This window comes from Gossypium hirsutum, chromosome A06 (assembly GCF_007990345.1).
Source record: "Gossypium hirsutum isolate 1008001.06 chromosome A06, Gossypium_hirsutum_v2.1, whole genome shotgun sequence".
NCBI classification, from domain to species: Eukaryota; Viridiplantae; Streptophyta; class Magnoliopsida; order Malvales; family Malvaceae; genus Gossypium; species Gossypium hirsutum.
In genome coordinates, this window is record NC_053429.1 from 114,850,244 (window position 1) to 114,864,631 (window position 14,388).

The following is a 14,388-nucleotide window of genomic DNA, read 5'->3' on the forward strand; positions in this document are numbered from 1 at the left end:
TTCATTTGCAAAAGTTGAATTTCCTTCTTCAGTAATAGTATCATTCACAACTCCTAGTAGCTGAATACCACTTCGCAGTGTAATGGCCTTGCACAGTAATAGTATCATTCACAACTCTGCTGCTTTCATTTCTTGCCTTGCAGATGGTCTTTTCAATGTTTTAAATATATTTGTTAAAGATGAGACCTAGGTTGTTAGAGATGTAATTGCACCAAGCTTCATTGCTTCTGTAACTCTTTTGCCAGTTCCAACTCTGGTAGTGGGGTATTCATAATCATTATTTTATATCCTTTCTAGAATTTCATAAGCCTCGTTGTATGATTTATCATATAACGTTTCATTGGCAGATGTATCAAAAACCATTATTGTACGAACTTTCAATCCATTGTAAAACATTTCTATTTGCGTCCAATGCTGGAAACCATGCATCGGGCATTTTCTCAGTAGCTCCTTCAAATGCTCCCATGCTTCGTATAATTTTTCATCCTCTAATTGTCTAAATGATATAATGTTTTTCCTCAACTTAGCATTCATGTTAGGAGCATTATATCTTAGCAGAAACCTTAAGCACAGCTCATTCCACAATGCCACGTACCTGATTGTAATGCATTTAACCATGCTCTAGCACAATCTCATAATGAGTAAGGGAATAACTTTAGTTGCAAGGAATCTTCAGGAACACCTTACTGCTTGAATGAATTGTAGACTTCCAAAAACATTTGCAAGTGCAACCTTGGATATTCAGTAGGCCACCCACTAAATTGCCCCACTATTTGCAGCATTTGAAACACCACCGGGGTTGGGGGTTGCTGAACAGTCGGATTAGTTCTAAAATATTGGATGAACCAATCATTCATCATTTGATAAAAGGCTTTTCTAGCCTCTCCATCATGTCTACTCGTAGCCGGTCTAGAGTCAGAGGGCACTGTCCCTTGCGTAGGAGCAGGCGCATTACTCTCGACATCGTCTGCTACGGCTCGTTCAGGATCCATTTACTATATAATATTTTCATTATCAGGATTCATCACACTATCGTAGTTCATAAATATGGCATGTATAGCTAGACTCACATACGCTACATTAGTCCTAGAATAAACTAAACAGTAACTCTGATACCAACCAAATGTAACACCCCTAACCTGTACCCGTCGTCGGACTAGGGTTAAAGGCATTACCAGACATATCAAAACATTTAGCATTCATTTCACAAACATCATAGCATCAAAGATCAAATATCAATACAAAGTCCCTTACATAGGTAATCGAGACCTTAAGCATGCACTAGAAAGGGATCAGGACTAAACTGAGCTCATACAAAAAAATTTCAAAACTTAAATATTTTTCAAAGTTATACAGGTCACACATCCGTGTGAACAAGCCGTGTCCCTCACACGGGTTTAGACACGCCCGTCTGTCTAGACCGTGTCAAAATAGGACATACATACTAACTTAATCACACAACCACAAGACATGCCCGTGTGTCTTGGCTGTGGTCGAAACTGACTTGGGACACACGGCTTGCCACACGCCTGTGTGCCTTGGCCGTGCTCAAGACTGACTTAACATCTTAGGGTACCCAGGGAATACACGGCCATGCAACATGACCGTGTGTCACACAAGATTGAGATACATACCCGTTTCTCTGCCCATGTGGACAAAATAGACCATTTGAAAAGCCAACTTGCCATCCAATTTGGGTCAATACTACAAGCATCAAACCAAGCACATTTGGACTATAATTTCAGCCAATTTCAATACCAAAACATACATCAATCATGCCATGTATTTATCAACCAAATTCAAACTTAGTAGCCATACCAAATTATGCCAAAACATAAGACAAAATCATATTTAAGCATTTGCTACATAACCTCATTTTACTTCATTCAATCACATGCCATAAACTTACCAATTTCTCAGATATGCACATACCAAGACTTACCAAAATTGACCATTTCATTTGGCCATTCGAAACACATCATATTGATCATATTGCATCACATATTTCGTACCAAGATCTCATTCATTTACACAACCATAATCAAGCCAAATCACATGGCTAGATATATACATCACAAAACAGATTCACTTACTTCTAGACTATACATGCCATACTTCAATATTAACATTTTCAAAAGGTACCAAAATAGAGTCGATAGTGTGGTGATGATCCTCGATGATCCCCGAGCTTTCGATAGCTACAAAATCTTAAAAAAACACAATTGAAAACACATACAAAGTAAGCTTTCAAAAGCTTAGTAAGCCATATACAAATAAACTTATAAATTAAAGCATATAAGCATCATCTAATTACATATACTCCATTACCAAATACTATCACAAACCATATAAATCATATACATTTCTCATATACTCAATTCATTTGCACATATAACATACTTTCTCATACTTGTATCACATATCATCATTTGCTCACGTACTTACCTTTTATTTTCAAACATTGAATTACATTACAAACGTACCTGAATCGAAAACACATTTCATATATTCATTTTTTTCTCAGAATTCCTGTTGAACCGTTCAGAATCAATAAGGATACTTGGATAACTCAAAAAGCTCGTACAATGCCAACGTCCCAGGTGTGGTCTTACATGTAATCAAATATCGATGCCACTGTCCCAGACAAGGTCTTACACGAAATCAAATATGATGTCGATGTCCCAAACTTGGTCTTACACGTAAATCATAAGTCAATGCCAACGTCCCAGACGTGGTCTTACACGAAAACACATATCGGATCTTATGTCATGACATATGTATCCTAACTATTCCTAAGGTTCGTGCGGGGCTTTTCGGATGTTAGAACTTTGTCGATACTTTCTCGGATATCTCATATTCAACTCAATAGGTTATTCAATGGTTGCTCAATAGCATTTAAAAATAAATAAACCATTACTAGCACATTTATTTGTATATAGACTAACCTCATACAAATTCGGATAGACAGAATCGGCTACTCGATAACTTTCGACTTTCCCCGATCTAATTCCGTTTTTCTTTAGTTCTTGATCTATATAAATTCAAATTTAAATCTTTTATTCACCAAATCATTCAAATCAATCCAAAAACACATATTTATCTCATTTTACAAATTTGCCCTCACATTTTCACATTTTCACATTTTTGCACTTTAGCCCCTAATTCACAAAATCACAAAATACTCAAAATTTCCTTAGACATATGTTTGGCCAAATTTTCATAGCACTCATACAAGTCCACATATTTCATTTATTTCACATTTTAGTCCCTCAATTTACAAATTTCACAATTTAGTTCAAATTACTTAAATTCATCAAAAATTCAAATACAAAATATGTTAACCCAAAACATATCTTTTATTTTCCAACAACTAACATCACAAAGCTCATAATTTCATCAATCTAATATTTCAAATTCATCAAAAAAATCAGAAATTAGGGCATGGGCTTGATAGATTACTAAACAACGATTACAAAAACGTAGAAATTATCAAAAATCGATCAAAACACATACCTTAATTAGCCAATGTGAGTGTCGAACCCTAGAACTTTTATTTTCTTTCCTTTTTTTCTTCAATTTTCGACAATATAACAAGAATATGGCTAATTTGATGTTTGGTTTTTATTATAATTCATTTAATAATCAATTACCATATTTAACCTTAATAATAACATTTAAAATTCACTAAATAATGTCCAACATTGTCCATTCATAAATCTAAAGGTCTAATTGCATCTTGAGGACCTTTCATTTACAAAGACATATCAAATAAGCACGTTAACAAATAGAATGCGACTTCTATATTTTACACGATTAGGTCCTTTTATCAAATTAAGCACACAAATGATCACATTTTAATACGAAACTTTCACACATGCTAATTCACATATCATAAGCACGAAAATAATATTAAAATATTTTTTGACTCGGATTTGTGGTCCCGAAACCACTATTTCGACTAGGGTCTAAACTGGACTATTACATAATGTCATGGTAAATTTTATACTAAACTGTTGCCCAGAGAATTACTACTGAAGTATACTTCTTTCAAGAGTTAGACTTTAGTTCTTATTCAGAGTTTGTCTATGTCTACAAGACTTATGAATGATAACCACCCTAACGTTCTTCACCTGTACAGATCGCACCTTCTATGTCTAGAGTGCTGCGAATATTCTTTCAAGTACTCGCCTGCATCAATCAATTAATAGTCTAATGTATTTAATCCTTTCAAATTCAAATCCATTTAAGAACATAACACGCAGTCAACAATGTCTAGATCTTGCATGCATGCATTCCAAATAAGCAAGAATCAAATGAAACAGTAACTTTAATCAAAATCATATCATAGGCATTACAGATAATTCAATATTCACCCAAATAATTCCAACCCAAAGAAAATTAGCTCATGGGTTGAGAAATGAAATCCAAAATTAAATAATTCATCAACATTCTTCAAGTTTACGGATCAAAAAAATTAAAACCAAGAAAAATAGAACAAAGGCAGAACTACACGAAGTTCTCACCACACTCCAGCTTCTTCTCAAGATTTTACGCAAAACCTAAGGCAGAATTCTCTTCCCCTCCTCACGTTTGTGATCTCCTCTTTTTAGTTGCTACCCTCTTCTTCTTTTCTAAATTTTCCACTCAATTTTCCCACAGGATTCAGTTCATGAGAGAGAAACCACTCTTTTTCTTTTCTGTTCTCCTCACAATCTCTGTGTGTTTCCTTCTTCTATTCTCTCTCCTCTTTTTATAAGGTAGATGTTCCCCTCAGCACACATATTTTTCTCCTCCTTTTTAGGATGATCTATCTGGTATATGTACAGTTGGCTGAGAGTGACGTGGATTGAGTTTTGCGTCATATTCCTGGAATTACCGTGGCATTTTTGTTGGCAATCTATCCCACTATTTGCATGGAAATGTTTCACTTCCTTCATTCTCTTTTCCTCCTCCTCTTTCCTTCTTCTTACCACTTTCATCCTACCTACACCTACTACCAAAGACTACCAAACCACTTTTCCAACAATTAAAAATAAAATAAATTTACAGTTGAAACACAATCTAAGCTTTAGTATGTATTGCGCTAGTAATAAGTCTAAAATGCAAATATATTTTCCTAATTACAAGAAAATACTTCAGTTTAGAGGCCTAAAATATAACTCCTTTCAAGAGTTATCAGTGGTCACCATTGGAACTCTAACCTTTTTTGTAAGGCCGTCACAAAATGGTGAAAAAAAACTCCTACTTTCTGGACACTAATACATCTCTCCGCGTAGTGGTAGATCCACGCCCCTATGCATACTTGTTTCTTCTATAAAATAGCATACAACAAAACCGCTTGAGAAGTGTTGACGTTAGAAACGTTTAAAGTAGGAGCAATTCTATTACACAAAATTTGATCCACATTTTAGCGATTGGAAATATAATTACATCATTAAAGGACGTGGGAATATCAGTACCAGGGCGATGCTTCCATTCATCCCTAACCTTGATCTATCATAATTCAGTGCAGATTAAACTAGTTTTCACACTTTAAGAGGTTGAATACAAGCACTTTGTTTAAGTTTTAGTTAAGTTTTTGTAATTCTAGCTAAATTCAATAACTAGTGAAATTTAAGTCTTTTATTGACCTTGGGGGCAAATGACGCCTAAAGGTGAGCTAATATGCTTTGTGAACATGCAGGAGACCGTTAAAATTTCAAGACTGCCTTCAGTGTCATGACACACCCTTGAAGATACCCTAAAGATGAAGCATATTGCCTTCAATGTCGCAACATAAGACCTTGTTTTTCACTACATCACCTCTGTATGAGAAATAATTATGAGCCAGGGGCGTTTTGGTCTGCACAATCAAACATTAAGTGCAATAGTGGTAACTAACCAAGGGTAAAGGAAAACGATCACTCAAAGTCTATAAATAGGCTCATTTAACGTATGTTATAGACAACTTTTATATTGTACAGTTTTCTTCTTAGTTTTAGGCTTTAGGCTTGTTTCAGTTTTGCTCTTTGCTTTTGCGGAAGAGATTAGATTTGTGAACTTGATCAAACTCTATGAGAATTCGGCATTCTATTCAATACAAATCAGGCTTCTTATAAACTTTATTTTCTGGAATTGTTACTCATGTCTATTCTATATATCAAGTCTATATTATTTATGAGACCCATGAGGAATTAATACTACTGTAGGGGATTAGCGAGTGAAGGTATAGTTAATTAACTGTTTTGTAAGGTTCTCTTAGCTGACCAACTGTTTAGGACTGGAAGAACTTAAGCCCTAGGCTTGACAACCCTAGGAAGTCATTAAGGTGAGAATTAACCCAAAATTGGTATAGCCTATCCGTGAACACCTTAACCCCAAACCCGCCTAAACTGTGAGGTCGAGAGATAAGTAGTTCTTATTGACTTATTATTCTAGTGGAAGATTGAAAGATCCTACTCGGTATTGACTAGTTTATTGAACAAGAAAACCCAAAGCGACAGTTGGTTATGATTACCGAATCAAACTAATTACCCATGCTCAGATTTGACAGATTCTACTATTTGATTTCTCGTTATTTATTTTTTTTCTTTTTTTATTATTAAAAGTCCCAAAAACCTTTCTTTATATTTCATCATAATATATTCTATCTAAAGTACTAATTAGATCTATTTATGCTTATGTTAGAATTAACTTAGTGCTCACCTCCCTTGGGTACGATCTTCAAAGTACTCATCTACTCCATTGTAACTATATTACAACCTAACCCGTATACTTGCGGACACTGCCTTTTAATATATTTTGTGCAAGATTTCTACTCTAGACATTTGCAGTTTAGAGGCTGTCATGTTGTTGGAGTCGTTGTCGATGAGGCAACGTCACTAGTTTAATTTTAATTTTTTGTATCTTAATAGAATAATTAAGAAATTGATGCATTATAGATATGAATTTTAAATCCCAAGTTACTAACATTTCTTTATTTCTTTTTTACTTCAAAATACAACTTACAAGGGAAAACACTTGTTCGTTGATAAGTGACCATAGGAAGTATGATGCAAATGCTAGGAACATTTTTTGACGAGGGCTGGTTGTGATCTAGTATTACTCATCCCATTATTCATAATCCACATTTTAAGTTAAATCCTTCCTTACTAACGTGGATCTTGAATAATGTTAAATTTAATTATTCTAAGACAGAGGACCCCATAGTCTTCCTACGGTAATTTGAACATATATGCAGCACTCTCACTTATGTTGGAGTTTCACCAGACACTATCAAATTATTATTAATCCCTTTTACATTGGAAAGGAAAGTGAAAGCTAGGTTAGATGCACTCCCACCCAATACTATTACTATATGGACTAGTTTTGTGCACTTATTCCTTTGGTGGGTCTTGCCTATGAGTCAAGTACTCAGTATTCATGAAAAATTATTTCAATTCAAGTAATAAATTGCTAAAACATTAAGACAAGCTTGGGGCAGATTTAAAATGATTATCAAATCAGTATTGGGTAGAGGCATACATTTTGCGGTTCAAATCCAACATTTCTATGACAGATTGGATAGCCAGAATAGGCGAAAGTTTGATATCATGACCAAAGGAAGCATATGGACGAAAACAGGAAAGGAAGTTATGGAAATACGAAAAGACTCAATGAAAATGAATTTACCTGGGGGATACATAGAGAACTAAAAGTTGGGGAATTGCAAAAAATCTAAAACAAAAGAGGAAAAAAGTAATAAACTGGAGTCAATTACAATAATTTTGGTTGAACATGAATATGACTCAGAAAAGGAGAAATGGGACAATACTGAACAGGAAAATGATTAGATAGCTTTTCAACTTGATTCGTGGCGTCAAAGTAAGGGACAACTAGAACGAATTATCCCAAGTACAACAAAAATGGTACCTTTCATTCTTAAACCCTCTAAGTTAAAGTTATAACCTTTACTAGGGCATTTAAAATATGAATATTTGGGGGAGCAAAATACATTACTAGTGATTATAGCTATCAAGCTATGTTTAGAATAGGAAGAGGCTTTTAAGTGTTTTGAAAACACACAAGAAAGTCATAGGATGGACAATCATTGATATTAAGGGAATCAACCCTGTGATGTGTCAACAAAAGATTAGATTAGAAGAAGGAAAAAAACTTGTAGTAGATGCACAGTGCCGACTTAATCCAGCTATGAAGGAGGTGGTGAAGAAAGAATTGTGACACCCTTTACCCAAGTCTGAGGCCAGGACAGGGTACGAGGCATTACCTGACTTAAACATACACGACTATGTAAAACTGGGCCATAAAAAAGTTTGTTCAAATTAAAAACATTCATTCATATTCATAATGTCCCTTATATGGGCTTACGAGGCCCAAAACATACATCGGGGGTGGTTTGGGACTAAACTGAGAACTTACGAACTTTTTACAGCACATAGAAAATATTCTAGTTTGGAGAGTGACATGCCTGTGTTGGTAAGGCCGTGTGGTCACACACGCCCGTGTGGCCTGGGACATGCCTGTGTCATCAGCCTATGTAACTCTCTGTTTATGATTTTAGCAACAATATAGGGTCACACGGCCAAGTCACACGCCCGTGTGCTAGACCGTGTCCTCCACATAGATGAGACACACAACCGTGTCTCTACCCATGTGGCCCAAAAAATGGCTATTTACCAAGCCACGTGGCACCCTCATAAGCACTTACTTAAACATAACTTCAATGGCACTTTTCGAGGCAATTTCATATAGATTTATTCATGCATAAGGCACCATGCTCTGCCTAGTTTAAACTTCTCAACTTCATGCCATAATTATAGTTAACACATTCTTACACTTCATACTTGCGCTAAGGTCTATCCATAGGCCAATTTCGTCACTTTAAAACCATCAAGTAATCTAGGGCACATTCACAATTCATCCATACCAAACACACATGACCACACCCTATGAAACCTTTTAGCACATGCATGTATATATGGATAAGTTTACAACCCAATAACCAATATGAGCCACATCACATGGTCATATACAAAACGAATCATATTCCCATTACGAGCCAATACATTTGGCCAAATCCAATGACATATATCAAATTGACTAAGTCCCTATACATGCCACAGACTTAAAGTGCTTGAAATCATTTATACTCTTCAATAGCTAGATAGTGTGATGGAATCTTCGACGATCTCCAACCTGAGCTAGCTTAGTGACCATATAAAATGGGGAAGAAGGAAGGGGTAACCTATATAGCTTAGTAAGTCCATGTGAAAATAATAAGAGATTTATTGACATGTTTTTTCCATATTCTCACGACATGTTCTCAAGTTAACACAATCATAATTGCACAAAACTCTACTATTTACTCTTCTTCATCTCAAGCTGTCTACTCGAGTCATAGTCACCAAATTATTTATATCTTGAGCTACGAAACTCCAAATTAAGATCTACTAATTTTTCCTAAAACTAGACTCACATATCTTCTTACCATAAAATTTTTAGAATTTTTGGTCTACTGATAAACCGTAATTTATACATATTTCTATCTCATTCTTATCATTAGATTTATGGAATTTGATGCTCCTAATTCTTTAATTTCATGCTTTATACTTAGGTGAGCATAGGAGAGTAAAAAGAGCAAGAAACGGGCCAAAACAGATAAAATGGACCAACATGTGAAATCAACACGGCTTGGACTTCCTTACATGGGCAGACCACACGCCCGTGTGGTGTTAACAGGCACTAACACGGCTTGGACCTCCTTACATGAGTAGATCACACGGCCGTGTCACTTTGGCAGAACCAAAGCACGACTTACACGGGCGGACCACACGCCTGTGCCTATTTAACAGCCTTGACCATGGCCTGAAGCAATTGCACATGGACGTGTCACACGGGCGTGGCCTTGTCGAGCCCAAGTATAGTCCTATTCGGAAAAGGCCATTCTTGAAGGCTTTGAGGCATTCTAAAGCCTATTTAAACACCTGAGGAGGCACTTAGAGGGGACACACGGAGTAGGAGGCAAGGAATTACTCAAGAGAAGCTGATTGATCCATCTCAGAAGCCAGATTGACTGTCAAGACTGGAGATCTCCTTTTAATTTCCATTTAGGGGTTTTTGGGATTTCTTTATGTTTTGTTATCTTTATTCTCTTGAGATGTTTTATTTCATAGTTATGAACTAAACCCCCTAAATACCTAAGGGGAATGAAACCTAAGACAGATCTTGTTATTATTATCTGAATTATATGATAAATATTTGACTTGTTCTTAATTATGTGTTCTTAAATCTTGTTTTAATATTCCAGGATATTGATTTAAGTTAACGATTTTATTCAGAGGAGGAAAAGACCCTGTCTAAGAGTAAATTTTTTGTAATTAAGCGAAGTTGATTGCACGCCTAGAAATAGGGTGAAGATTTTGCCGGATTAGGGTGAAACCTAATAAGGGAATCCATAGATCTAGTTAATGCAATACTAGGGTGTTAATTAGAAAGAATATTTCAATTAATCAACCTAGGGTTAGACGTTGTTAGTCTCGAAAGGGATAATATTATAACTTAGGGATTTCTACGGAGCAAGTCGATTGAATAAATCATCTGATTCATCCTTGAGTCTTGTCTTAATCAATCAAGTCTTGTCTTAGTTTAGTTAATTAGATTAGATAAACAAAACCCATTTTATTTTAGGTTGATAATAAAAAGAGAGTAATTACTAGTACTTTTAGTTCCTTTGGGTTCGATAATCCGATCTTGCTAAAGCTATACTACTATTCGATAGGTACACTTGCCTTCATCGTGATAATAGTTAGTTTCAAGAACGATTAATTATAAATATTAAAACTTATCACGCACATTATCTACCCCATAAGTACAGTTTATTCTTTCAATTCTCCCATATTCTGCTGTTTGACAATTTCAACCCTTCTTCACTAAAAATTAATTATCTCATAGTATGGAATTCAGATAATGTTCCCGTCTATTTATTTTGAAAATAGACTTCTTAAGGATTTATACATATGAATTATAACCCATAATTATTTTCACGAAATTTTTAATGATTTTCCAAATTTAAGACAAGGGGACTTGAAATCATTCTAGCCCTATCTCACAGAAATCCAAATATCTCATAACGTGAAATTCCAAATTTAGCTTACACCATTTTTTCTATGTGAAACTAGACTCGATAAGATTTAATTTCATATTTTATTCAACTTCTAACTCAATTTCCAAAATTTTTGGTGGATTTTCAAAGTCAGACTACTGCTACTGTCCAAAATTGTTGTAGTGAAAAATGATGATAACTAAGTTTATAACACATTTACAAATCATTTCAACCATCATGCTAATAATACATATTTATACATCATAAACATAGACCCATAATCACAAGATCATCACAAAATAATTCTCATAGGCATGACTTACTTATTTGCATCCTCACCAAATGTGCACCATAAACCGAAATCATTTCTCATGAGTTTTGCACACATATCTATAACACTTGTAACATCATCATAACTTTTCTCAATCATGACACAATATTTAAATCACCCATTAAACTAGTTGGAATACTAAAGGATATCCGATAAGCCTCATACAAAAGGGTAAAATGCCGATGCCATGTCTCAAACAAGGTCTTACACTGGCTCTCATTCATCAGTGTCGATGCCATGTCCCAGACATGGTCTTACATTGACACATATAACAATGTCGATGCCATGTTCCAAACATGGTCTTACACTGGCTCGCATATTGAGGCTGATGCCATGTCCCAGACATGGTCTTACACTAGCTCACATGTCGAGGCCGATGCCATGTCCCAGACATGGTCTTACACTGGCTCACATGTCGAAGCCAATGCCATGCCCCAAATTTGGTCTTACTCTGGCTCTCATAGCATTGCTGATGCCATGTTCCAAACATGGTCTTACACTAGCACACATATCAACCAAATGTTGGCATGGATATCCAATCTATTCATAAGGTTCAACCGGGAGTTTTACCACAACAAATCTCGTCATACATATTCCATGTAATATCACTCTTTAACACCAAGTTACCATTCATTACAATGTCATCAAACATCATAGACATATGTTTTAGGTCATTGCATATACATAGCTTACAATATAATTTCATGAAGCATAACACCATCACGTACATAGTATCACAAACATTATAATTCAATGCATCTGAATTTTCATATCAATTCAGATTTCAATCACAAATCACAATTACATTATTGTCTTACCAATTTTATCATACGACTCGTTTGTCGATTCATCGTCGAGTATATCCGTAACAAATCATACAAATTATATAATAATAACTAGGCATTTCATTCAAATAAGACATTGCATTATTATTATCACACGAACTTACGTCGAATGCGAGAACGACTAATTATCCCATTTTTGTCCTTAACCACGTACTTTCTCGATTTAAGCCTGAATCTCGATTTTCTTGATCTAACATTTCAAATATAGCTTATTTATTACTCAAAACATTCAAAATGACCCAAAATTCATACTCTGGAAAATTTACAATTTTTCCCCTAAACTTTCACTTCTTTGCAAATTAGTCCCTAGGCTCGAAAAATAAAATCCATTCACTTTTATCCCAGCCTAAGCCTGGCTAAATATTTATCTTACTTACAGTAGCCCACATATTTCAATATTTCACACCTTTACCACCAATTTTACAACTTTTACAAAATGGTCCATTTTAGGTGCTTTCATGAAAATCACTTAACAAAAGTTGTTTATTTAACAACCAAGATTCATTTTCTTCCATAAAAAAGTAGCAAAAAATGGATATTCTCATGTCAAAACCCTAGACTTTCAACCATTTTGCAAAATAGTCCCCTCATTAGCTAAATTAAGCTACAAGGGTTCCAAAAATACAAAAATCATCAAAAATAACCATCAAAATAACTTACTTGTGAGGGTTAGAAGTTGCTGAAAGTTTCAATCTTCCATGGCCATTTCCTTGTGTAAAAATCGATGGAGAAGAAAGAGAAAGAAAAAGATGATAGCTTTTTGCATTTTTGTCTTATTATACTTTTTTAACATAATTATCAATTTACCCTTTTCATTTCTAACTAATTTCAATAATACCAAACAAATATCTTCCACTAACTTCTTAATGGGCTATTTTCCACATAAGGGCTTTCAATAAAAATTCTATAGCTATTTAATACCTTTAGCTATTAGAATGCAACTTTCGCACTTTACACGATTTAATCCATAAAGCCAAATTAAACACTTCTCACAAAATTTCCTCATGAAAATTTTTCAAAATCATATGAGATATCATTAAATCCCAATACATTCGAATGGCCAAGAAAAAACCACCTTCACATGTCCTTTTGGTACCTATGCTTTCAAATGAATGTCGCTTGGACTTTGCAATGCCCTGCAACCTTTATGAGATGCATAACTGCTATTTTTGCTTACAAGTTAGAGAAAGGCTTAGACGTGTTTATGGATGATTTTTTAGTATACGGAGGTTCCTTTTAAGAATGTTTGGACAATCTTGAAAAAGCCCTATAAAGATGCAAAGAAACCAATCTAGTGCTCGACTAAAAAAATGTCACTTCATGGTCAAAGAATGATTGGTTTTAGGACATCCAATATCAAGAAAAGGTTTAAAAGTGGAGAAAACTGAGAGTGAGGTTATTAAGAAACTCTTAAACCCTATAATAATTTGAAGAGTGAGAAACTTTCTGGGCCATGTTGGATTATACAGGTGATTCATAAAAGATTTCACTCACATCTCTAAATCGTTGAATCAACTTTTGCAGAAAGAGACACCATTTATATTCGACCAGGAATTTTTCAAAGCTTTTGAAGTAATAAAAGAAAAACTTATTTCTACACCTATAATTATTACTCCTAATTGGTTAGAGCCTTTTATTATAATATGTGATGCTAGTGATTATGATGTAAGGGTAGCGTTGGGACAAAAGAAAAACAACTTATTTAGAGCCATTCATTATACAAGTAAGACAATCAATTTGGCACAATGCAATTACACTACAACCGAAAAAGAAATAATTGTTGTTGTGTTTGCTTATGAAAAATTTTGCTCATATTTGATGGCCAATAGATTTTATATTTACACTGACCATTCAACATTAAAATATTTCATGAAGAAAAAGGAAACAAAAGCCAGACTAATGAGATGGGTATTATTTCTTCAAGAGTTTGATTTATTGATAACAGATAGGAAGGGAACAAAATTTCAAATCGCAAACCATTTATCCAAAATAGAAAATGATCAGAGCAACCGGATTCTGAAAAAATATAGTAGACTTTCATTGACGAACAGTTGTTTAGAGTAGACATCCATAAAACAAGGTTCAAAAATAGTAGCACTCCATGGTATGCAAGTAATGTAAACTATATCACT

At 34.7% G+C, this 14,388-nt stretch overlaps 1 non-coding gene across 1 annotated transcript; it reads left to right on the forward strand.

Moving 5' to 3' along the window:
- Positions 1-418: 418 nt before the first annotated feature.
- Positions 419-525, forward strand: LOC121231187 (small nucleolar RNA R71). Its single transcript, XR_005929254.1, has one exon. It is a non-coding gene; the product is annotated as a small nucleolar RNA R71 (small nucleolar RNA).
- Positions 526-14,388: the final 13,863 nt, after the last annotated feature.